This window comes from Capsicum annuum, chromosome 1 (assembly GCF_002878395.1).
Source record: "Capsicum annuum cultivar UCD-10X-F1 chromosome 1, UCD10Xv1.1, whole genome shotgun sequence".
Taxonomy (NCBI): domain Eukaryota; kingdom Viridiplantae; phylum Streptophyta; class Magnoliopsida; order Solanales; family Solanaceae; genus Capsicum; species Capsicum annuum.
Genome location: NC_061111.1, coordinates 181,281,323 through 181,291,515, shown reverse-complemented (window position 1 = coordinate 181,291,515; position 10,193 = coordinate 181,281,323). Strand labels below are relative to the sequence as shown.

Here is a 10,193-nt window from a genome sequence, read left to right as displayed (position 1 = left end):
ATAAAAATTATTATAAATCACAATAATTAACAAGTTAAAATAATTTTTTAAAAATAAATAAAAGTTCTATTCAACTCTCAAAATTTTATAGTTGCAATATAAATCATGACAAAATAAAAAATTATCTGAATTAATTGCAACTTAATAATTGAAGTAAATTAATTTTATTATTTTAATTGACTTTTAAATATAAATTAATCTTTTTATTTATTTATTTATTTATTTTAATAAATTTAAATTTTAAAATTATTTTTTCTTATATAGAAATACTAATATTTAAACTTAACTTTAAATTTTTAAAGTAAAAAATTAATAAATTTAATTTAATAAAATAAATTTCTAATGAATATTTTCTTAGAATTTGTGTTCGGTCAATATGTATCAAGTTAAAAAGAAATTAAAAAAAATATACAGTAAAATTTAATTATTTTGAAAAATAAATATAATGTACTATCCAATAATGTTTAATAATATTATATCTTGCATGAAAATATAGCATCCCGTATTTAATTAATATACTATTTCAGTGAATTATAGATGATTATTATTGGATAGGATAAAATTATATTAATTTGAATAGTAATAACATAATCAGTCGCTCTTAATTAAATACTATGAGTCATCTAGGTATTAAGAAAATAAATCATATTTAATGATAAATAAAATAGACATAAAATGCGAAATTAACTCTTAATATTTTAAATTAAATTTTTGTCTTTCGGACGATGATTTTACTATATCACTCCTTATTATAAATTATTTATGTATTAGAAAAATAAGAATAACAAAATGATATGTCAACATAGAATATTTGATTTACTATCAAAATTATATTAGTGCCACATAAATTAGAACGGGATAGAAGAAGATATAAAACAACATATATTATTTGAAAATGAAATAAAAAATATTGTAAATAACAATAATTAACAAATTTTTTAAAAAAAAATTGACTGATTTCTACTTCAGTTGCGTCAGTCGTGATTTTACTATATTACCCCTAATTAATTATTATGGTCATTTAAGCATTGTGCCACATAAATTGAGATAGAAAAAATATTATAAATCACAATGATCAAAAATTTAAATTATTTAAAAAATAATAATTGGCTATTGTCGACACAAAACTCTGGACAAGGAGAGTAACATATATTATTCAAAAATTACATAAAAAGTATTATAAATTTCAATTGTTAACAACTTAAAATATCTAAAAAAAAATTAATATGTTATATATTTCAAAAAAAATACATGAAAAATACTAGAAATCACAATAATCAACAACTTAAAAAATTTAAAAGATATAAAATATTTGGGCGGCTCTTGAAATTATATTAGTGTCACTGAAATTGGAATAGAAGAAAAGTATTATAGATCACAATAATTAAAAACTTAAATTATTTTTAAAATATAATTGACTATCAATGCCACAAAAATTTGGACAAGAAAAGTAACGTATATTAATTTGAAAAATACATTAAAAAATATTATAAATTACAATAGTCAACAACTTAAATTATCTAAATACATATTAAAATAACATATGTTGAACTCATGCTAGATTCTGGATGAATCCTAGAAAATATATGCAATCCTTTTATTAAAAAAATTTATTTAAATATATCAAGATTGAAAAGACAAATAAATATCTTAATGTTGGGCCCGTGCTGACACGGGTCATGCTTCTCTAGTTACTACTATATATAAGCGTGACTGGCAGCTGAAAGCAGACAGCTGACGGTCGACATGCTTGCTTTCAGCTATTTGCTTGCTCCGTGATTTTACTATTTCACCCCTAATTAATTATTATATGACATTTATGTATTAAAAAATAATAATATTTAATAAAAATATTATAAATATTTATAAAATAAAATAGACATTTATGACATGTTTGTTTCAGTTGCCTGTGATTTTACTATATGACCAATAATTAATTATTATGAGTCAACCAAGTATTTAAAAATTAATAATATTTATTCTAAAAAAAATTATAAATATTTATAAAATAAAATAGACATTTATGACATGGTTGTTTTAGCTGCTTCAACTGCAATTTTTTTTTTTTTTGGGTTTCCCAAGGTATCCCCACAGCTGGCAGCCGTGAGACTAATTCTCCGTTCCTTCGGTCAGCACACTAAGCGGCAGCCGTGAGAGAATTGCCGTGAGACTAATCCTCCGTTCCTTCGGTCAGCGCACTAAGCGGTAGGAAACTGACCACAGAGTTTGCTCTATTCGCCAGAGGTGGGAATCGAACTCCCAACCTCTTGCTTAAGGGGTGAGGTGCTGAACCACCACACCAACCCTTCTGGTTAACTGCAATTTTACTATATAACCCATGATTAATTATTATGGGTCATCCAAGTATTTAGAAATTAATAATATTTATTCTAAAAAAAGGTAAAATAAACACAAAATGATAATTTAACTATTGATGTTTTAAATTAATTTAACATCTTATATGAGGTCCACTTAATTTTTTTCACAAATATTTTTATAACAATTTTGCTTTACCATTTCTAATTAGTTATTATGAGTCATTCAAGACGTGTCAATTATGTTACTTCAATCGTAATATTTTGTTGACTCTTAAAATTATATCAGTATCACTTAAATTGAAATAGAAAAGAATATTATAAATCACAATAATTAAAAATTTATATTACTTTTAAAATATAAACTGAATATCAATACAATTACAATTGCAAACAACTTAAAATAGTAAAGTACAACGGTGAAAAAGTATTATAAATTACAATAGCTAATAACTTAAAAAATAAAAAAATATATTAAAAATATAATTAATTATTTTATTTTTATTTACATCACATAAATTGAGATAAAAAATAAAGTATATTGGCACGGGTCTTCCACATCTAGTCTTATATAGAAGCATGAGCAAGGTAGAACAAGGGTAGAATAGTAATTTTACTGTGAACAAATTTCTACTATATATTCTGCTTCTCTAGATGCATCGTCTCAATCTTTCCCCACTCCAAACGATGTCCAGCCTCTCAAGAAGCATCGTCTCATTCTTTCCACTCCAAACGCAGGTTTTTCAAACATAGAGTGAAAATCTAGAATCATAGTTCTTCCATTCCTCTTGTTCCGATTTTCAATAGTATAGTATCGATTCAGGCATCTTCTTCATTTGTAACAAATTTCTTTCCATTTTCTTCAGACTTCTCTCTCCCAATTTATGGTTGATGTGAGTGTTCTCAGATTTATCCTCAAGAAAATAATAGAGTACTGATTAATTTAACTTTGTTTGTTTATTAGTAGGCAAATCTTAGCAATTGCTTATATCTCCTTACCTTTTTTGACTATATAATTCAAGGCTGGCTTCTTTTTGATTCATCAGAACTAAGAAATAATCAAGTTGAGGATTTGGGGGAAAATTCTAAGAGGCCAAGGAATGTACGCATAAATTTGAAAAGTTGAGACGAGTGCCATTTACATTGTCGACGGTAAGTTTTTTCTAAACCAACTACATTGCTTGAACTTTTATTTGATAATTGTACCAGTCTTTTGTTCGTTGTGTGATGATATAAGCTTTCGGGTGATTAACATTTTAGCTACTGTTAATACGAGTCCAATGAACATGTTTTGAAATATTCTGCTCAAAATTATCACATTAGTTCATCTTGAATGTAGTACATTTCAATTGGTCTGCATCCTCTGCAGCAGAATTATCAATGGTTGCATTAAAATTATAACTAAATAGCGTAGGAGATTAACAACGAGTTACCTAATTATCAAGATTCATACAGAATAGTAGTTTTACGGAAAAATTATTCAATGATGGAAACACATTCATTAGTAAATATCCAGGTTAATTGGCATGTTTGGAATAAAATTTCCTTTTGTTAGTTAAATTCAATTTACTGGTGGTTTTGTGGTGCTTCTATGCTTTTAAATCTCATTAGTAGCCTGCTAGGGCGTTTTCAGGAAGACTATACTCACTATATGGTCAACACAGGTATTGGTAGTTTCTTGAGAGACTGGTTGTGGAAAGATTACACAACTCCCTCAATTTATTCTAGAAGAGCGGACTATAACATCATATGCACTCAGCCTCGCCGTATATCTGCAATATCAGTTGCCGCTCAAATATGCTCTGAAAAAGCTTGCAATATTATAATATAATACTATATTTATATAAAAAATATCTTAAAATTTTATTTTTTAATATTTAAAAATAAAAAAGTAACTTATATTTATAAATTGACCTGACATAATCACTTTACGTTGAAAGTGTATTTAAATAGAAATTATTTTTGAAATATTAGAATTAAAAATCATAAATAATTCACGTTATTATGTGTTAACAATTTTAAGAATATTTAAGTCATTTTGACAACAAAAAAGTGATTGACAACATTTGTTTACCAAACACATCAACAGATTTTTTTCAGTTCAGCACTTCTATCCAAACACTTATCTGCTTCATTTAAAAACATTTATTTTCAGTTTTTAATCACTTCAGATAAAAAGTAATTTCTTTAATCCCATCCAAACAAACTCTATATCTTCAATCATATTTTAATTTGTTTAAATCCACGCAGAGCGTGGACAAGTACACTAGTATTTTTATAAAGAGAATCAACTATTTGAAACGGAGGGAGTATCACATATTAAAGTCACTTATAGCCGTGGTTTTTTGTACTTCTCTATTTCATTTTAGTTGCCTTTCTTGATAAAAATATTTATTTCAATTTTAACTGTTCCATTTATGAAATCAAGAAAATTTAATTATGTTCTTCTAATACTACTTCTATCACTAAATGACTACATACTCAAATTTTTAATTTTAAAGTATAATTAATAAGATTAATTTAAAAAAAGGAAAAATGTTCTATTTCCTCCTTGAACTATAAGTGAAAAGGTTGAGACACACCCGAACTTTAGGAGGGTCCTATTACCCCTGAATTAATTCAAATCGTATTTTTGACAACCTTAGTGCCTACGTGGCACATACATGGCACACACGTGTGCCTACGTGGATCCTTCAATGTGTTGTGCCACGTAGACACTAAAGTTGTCAAAAATACGATTTTAATTAATCCACGCCCCCACCCCCTTCGTCTTCACACACACAGTCGTCATCTTCATCCCCCTCCCCGGTCGTCTTCACCTTCACACACCAGAAAGGAAAAACAGTAAAGTAGTAAAAAATGAGTACATTTCAACTATTCTAAGTCCATTTTTTCATTCTTGATAAGCAAAATCATCAAAATAACAAATAGTAAAATAGCAAAATATCAAATTTTGCAAAAGAACCCATTATAGATTAAGCAAAAATCTTGATATTTTTCATTCTTGATAACCAAAATCATCAGCAAGAGCAAATATTAAACCATCAAAATTTTCGATTTCGCAAAAAAACCCATTATACATTAAGCAAAATCAGTCTCCCCCCCTCCCCCCCACCCACCCCCCACAAAAAAAAAATAGTAAAATCATGTAAAATGGGTGCATTTCAACTTTTCTAAGTTCGATTCTCCATTCTTGACAATTTTGAGTAAAAAGCAAAACAACAAAATTTCAAATTTTGAGAAAAATCCATTATAGATTAAGCAAAATAAAATCCATAAGATTGAAGACACGATGCAACAATGTTGAAAGCAGAATCAAAAGAGTTTGCTAAACAAAGAGAAAATGAAAAATCTCCATCACCAACTAATAAAAGTATTTGATGAAATGAAGAATAATGTGGTATCATCTTTCTTCTTCTTCTTCTTAAAAAAAAAATAAAAAAATTATTATTAATTAAAAATTATATTAATAAAATAATTTAAATATAAGTTTTTTAAGTAAAAAAAAAATATATTTTTTTCTCTGATTCACGCGCCCAAGGTACTGACCTTAGTTGAGGGGTCTAATTCAATTTTTGAAACAAGTTTAAGTACGGCTTTAGCCTTTCAACTATTAATGAAAATGATTATGACTTAATTAAATGAAATGGCACTCTTCATCTTCCCTCATTATTTTGCATTGTGTGTTATGTGTGTATGGGCAATGCATGCTCCGTTACCAAACCATATTCATGTATATATGGATGATTTGACCTGAGTAAATACATAATTACACCACTGATCTTGTCCAAGATTTGTAAAAAGATATCTAAACTTTCATTTCGACCTATTACTTCACGATTTTTCTTTATTTCGTTGCAAACACACCATTTTGACCCTCTACGTGTATACACACTCCACAAGCGCATGAAAGGGCGCGAATTTGACTTTTTTTGACCAATTAAAAATTATCACGTATAAAATAATTGATATATAATTTATATTCTTTAAAAAAAATATAATATTTATTTATTTTTTAAAATTACCCCCCCCTCTCCGCCCCCCCCCCCCTCCCCAACCCACCCACTCTTTCTTCTTCAACTCAATTCACCATTAAAACTTCCATTGAAGTTTTTTTTTTTAAATCATTCATTAAAGCTCCATTTTACAATTAAATCGTATCATTTAACTATCCACCATTTCTTCTTCAACATAATGTCTTCTTTGATACCATTAAAACTCTTCAACACAATGTCACCATTAAAGCTCCTTCAAGACAGAGTATGTGGAATGCAAGTTTAATGATGTGAGGCGGGAGAATGAGGTAGTAGTGAAGCTGGAATCACAGGAGGTATGTAAGAGGGATAGTTTCAAGTATCTCGGTTCCGTGATCCAAAGTAACGGTGAGATTGACGAGGATGTCTCGCACCATATTGGGGCGGGATGGATGAAGTGGAAGATCGCGTCGGGGGTGTTGTGTGATAAGAAGGTGCCGCCCAAAGCTGAAAGGCAAATTCTACAGGGTGGTAGTCCGTCCGGCCATGTTGTAAGGAGCGGAGTGTTGGCCAGTTAAGAACTCCCACATCCAAAAAATGAAGGTGGCAGAAATGCGGATGTTGCGCTGGATGTGTGGGCTGACTAGAGGGGATAGAGTGCGGAATGAGACTATCCGGGAGAAGGTTGGTGTGACTTCAGTGGAGTGCAAGATGCGGGAAGTCCGATTGAGATGGCTCGGACATGTGAAGAGGAGGGGCATGAATACCCCGATTCGTAGGTGTGAGAGGCTAGCGTTGGATGGTTTTAGGCGGCGTAGGGGTAGGCCGAAGAAGTACTGGGGTGAGGTGATTAGGCGGGACATGGAGCAGTTACAGCTCACCGAGGACATGACCCTACATAGGAAGGTCTAGAGGACGCGAATTAAGGCAGAAGACTAGGGCCGGTTTGGGTTGCTAGTGTAGGGAATTACTTGGTGGGGGTTTTATTCTTGTTATGATTCCGTGTTCCATGTTTTATTACGAATCTGTGTGCTTTCCTCTGTTTTCTAATACTTATGGGTGCCGTATTTATGTTATGTAATCTAGTTCTGTGCTTTACTATGAGTTTGTGTGGTATCTCGTGACTTGAGCCGGGGGTCTATCGGAAACAACCTTTCTACTTCTTTAGAGGTAGAGGTATGGACTGCGTACATCTTACCCCCCAGACCCCACTAGGTGGGAATACACTGGGTTTGTTGTTGTTGTTGTTGTTGCTTCCGCGAAATAGGTTGTTCAAGGATAAAGTAAAATATTATTAATATGCTCTATTTTTCGTTCTTACTGTAGGAATGTGTTTATATTATCCTATATGGTTCATGAGGGTTCCGGTTCCTAATGTTATGGACATTTCCAGAGATATTAGTGAAGGATGTTGCTAGGAATCATCAACATGTGTATTGACTAGAGTTATTGTGTTCATCCAGGCCCATCTGGAAGATGGGTTGCTGAGATGAAGGACTCATCTTAACGTGTGGGATTATGGCTATGAAGATGCTCCTAGGAATCATCAACATGTGTATTGACTAGAGTTATTGTGTTCTTCTAGGTCCATCTGGAAGATGGGTTTCTGAGATCAAGGACTCATCTTAACGTGTGGGGTTATGGCTAGGAACATATGATACTCCTAAAGAAGCTGCTTGTGCCTATGATGAAGCTGCCTGTGCCCTACGTGGCGAAAATGCACGAACCAATTTCGCTTCTTCTGTTCCAAATAATCCTAATACAAACGATAAATCGAATATATTGCAGAGCTCTCATGACACCAAACATGATCTTAGCTTTTCTTTGATTAAAGCACAACTAAGTAAGAATTTACAAAGCATCATGTCTAAGAATTCAGAAAAAAAGTTATCCAAGAGTAGAGTAAGTGATCATTTCACATACATTTGCTAGGATTCCACTCTGAGAACAATTATGATCACCAATATACCCAAACCATCTTCATGTAGACATGAATATGGTAGTTATCAACGGTGCTTCTTCTGATTTTTTTTAATTTTTTACTTATATGTTATTTTTATTTTTTATTTAAATATAAATATATTATGCACAATCTTGACGTTTTATAGATGTAATTGGTATTTTTGTAATCAAGCACAACATCATTAAATGATTAAACAAAGTGTATAAACTATAATTTATATTTTTAAAGCATAATTAATAAGGCCAATTTGGTAAAACAATCCCCTAATAATTTTTTTTCTTAAGGGGAGTACCAAATCAATAAAGGTCAACTATTTTGTAACGGAGGAAGTAACTCCTAAAAAATAAAAAAATAAGTTTATCAACTTATCCCTAATTAAATTTATTTATATTTATAATCTATAATCTATATCTATAATATATTAAAAGTGTGAAGAACTTTAGAAATATTGTTTGAACTTTTTGCCCTTCATTAAAGTCTTTGCTTTAGACAAAATCGTCTTTTCAATATTTTTTTTTTTAATATTTAAGAGTTGAAAATTAATTAAATATATTTATGGTAAAATCTTTCATTATTAGAAGTCATAAAAAATTAATGACAACTAATAAATTTTTCACTCGTTTAAGAATTCTAAATCAACTAAATTTGATTTTAAGAAAATTTGAAAAATCTAAAAAATAAATATAAAAACGTTAGAATAAGAAAAATTTAAGAAGTACCAAATTTTTAAAAGTTTTAAGTGCGTAATAAGAATGGATTCGATGATTTTATAAAGATTTGAATTTAAAAACAAGAAAATATTTTTTATAAAGAAAAAAAAAAGAAAATTAATCGTACCACAAATATGGTTCAAATTGATGCGTCTCTCTTTGCCTTGGTAGCAATGGAAAGAGGTATTGCATGACAAACGCAAAAGAGATGATTCATTAACCACTTGAAACTTCTAGTAGTAAAATATGTCTATGCTTACGCTAATATATATATATATATATATAGTTACATTATTATATTAAAATGTAAAAGATCTAAGAAAAGTGATTTGAAATTTTTACACTTCATTAAAAATCTTCGCAATAGATAAAATCAGTTAATTTTAGATAATCAAACATTACACGTGCGAGGCACGTGCGATTAAACTAGTCTCTTTATAAGTTGACATTAATTACATTATATCTAAAGAAAGGCAATTTTAGAAGAACATGACCAATTTATTCTTGAACGCTTAAATAAACACTTATTTAGAATGACCAATTTATTTTATGTTGTAAATGCTGACAAACATAAGCAATTAATAAAGTTTTTTCTTACGATAAAATTAAATTTTAAATTAAAAGAATAACAACAACTAAATTATATCATTGTTAAATACTTTTAAAATATGTCAAAAATGTTAATTATAATCCTTTCATTTCAGTCGGAGAATAAATTTCATGATATGATAGTTAGTTAATTTAATTTTATGCGCACATTTTTAATATAAAATTTAGCTGATAAATGACCATATTAAAAGATGAACAAGTAAAATATTATTTTTGTATATATTCTGAAAATGCTTGAAAGAAAGGTTATAGTTAAAAAAAAAATAATAATCTGACCTTCAAATAATTTATGATAAAAGCTCAATTTGAATCACCAGAGATTAGAATCTCAAAAGATTTCGATAAAATAGATATTAAAACTCTCATACATGCATTTGTTTTGATTTTTTTTTTGAAAGCTTAACATTTAAACTAAGAAAAATATTATTCCTTAGCTTCCCAATACCATTTTGTATTGTGCTATTTTAAAGCTTCTAAAAGTGTCATGGTGATGTTACAAAAACATAAATTATTTTTTTAATGTTAGTTTGGGCCTGAACTTAGCACGGGCCGAATGACACTAGTATAATTATATATGTTGAAGTTTAATATTTTTTGGAGTACTTCCAGAAAATAACCTAGA

The 10,193-nt window shown here is 29.2% G+C and overlaps 1 long non-coding RNA gene across 2 annotated transcripts; it reads left to right on the top strand.

Annotated features, from left to right (window-relative positions):
- The first annotated feature begins 2,981 nt into the window (after positions 1–2,981).
- On the top strand, positions 2,982–8,422 carry LOC124891379. Of its 2 annotated transcripts, none has more exons than XR_007049675.1 (3): positions 2,982–3,208; positions 3,362–3,467; positions 7,875–8,422. It is a non-coding gene; the product is annotated as an uncharacterized LOC124891379 (long non-coding RNA). The 2 variants fall into 2 exon arrangements; XR_007049673.1 differs by having other exon boundaries at positions 2,998–3,208; positions 7,616–8,422.
- Positions 8,423–10,193: the final 1,771 nt, after the last annotated feature.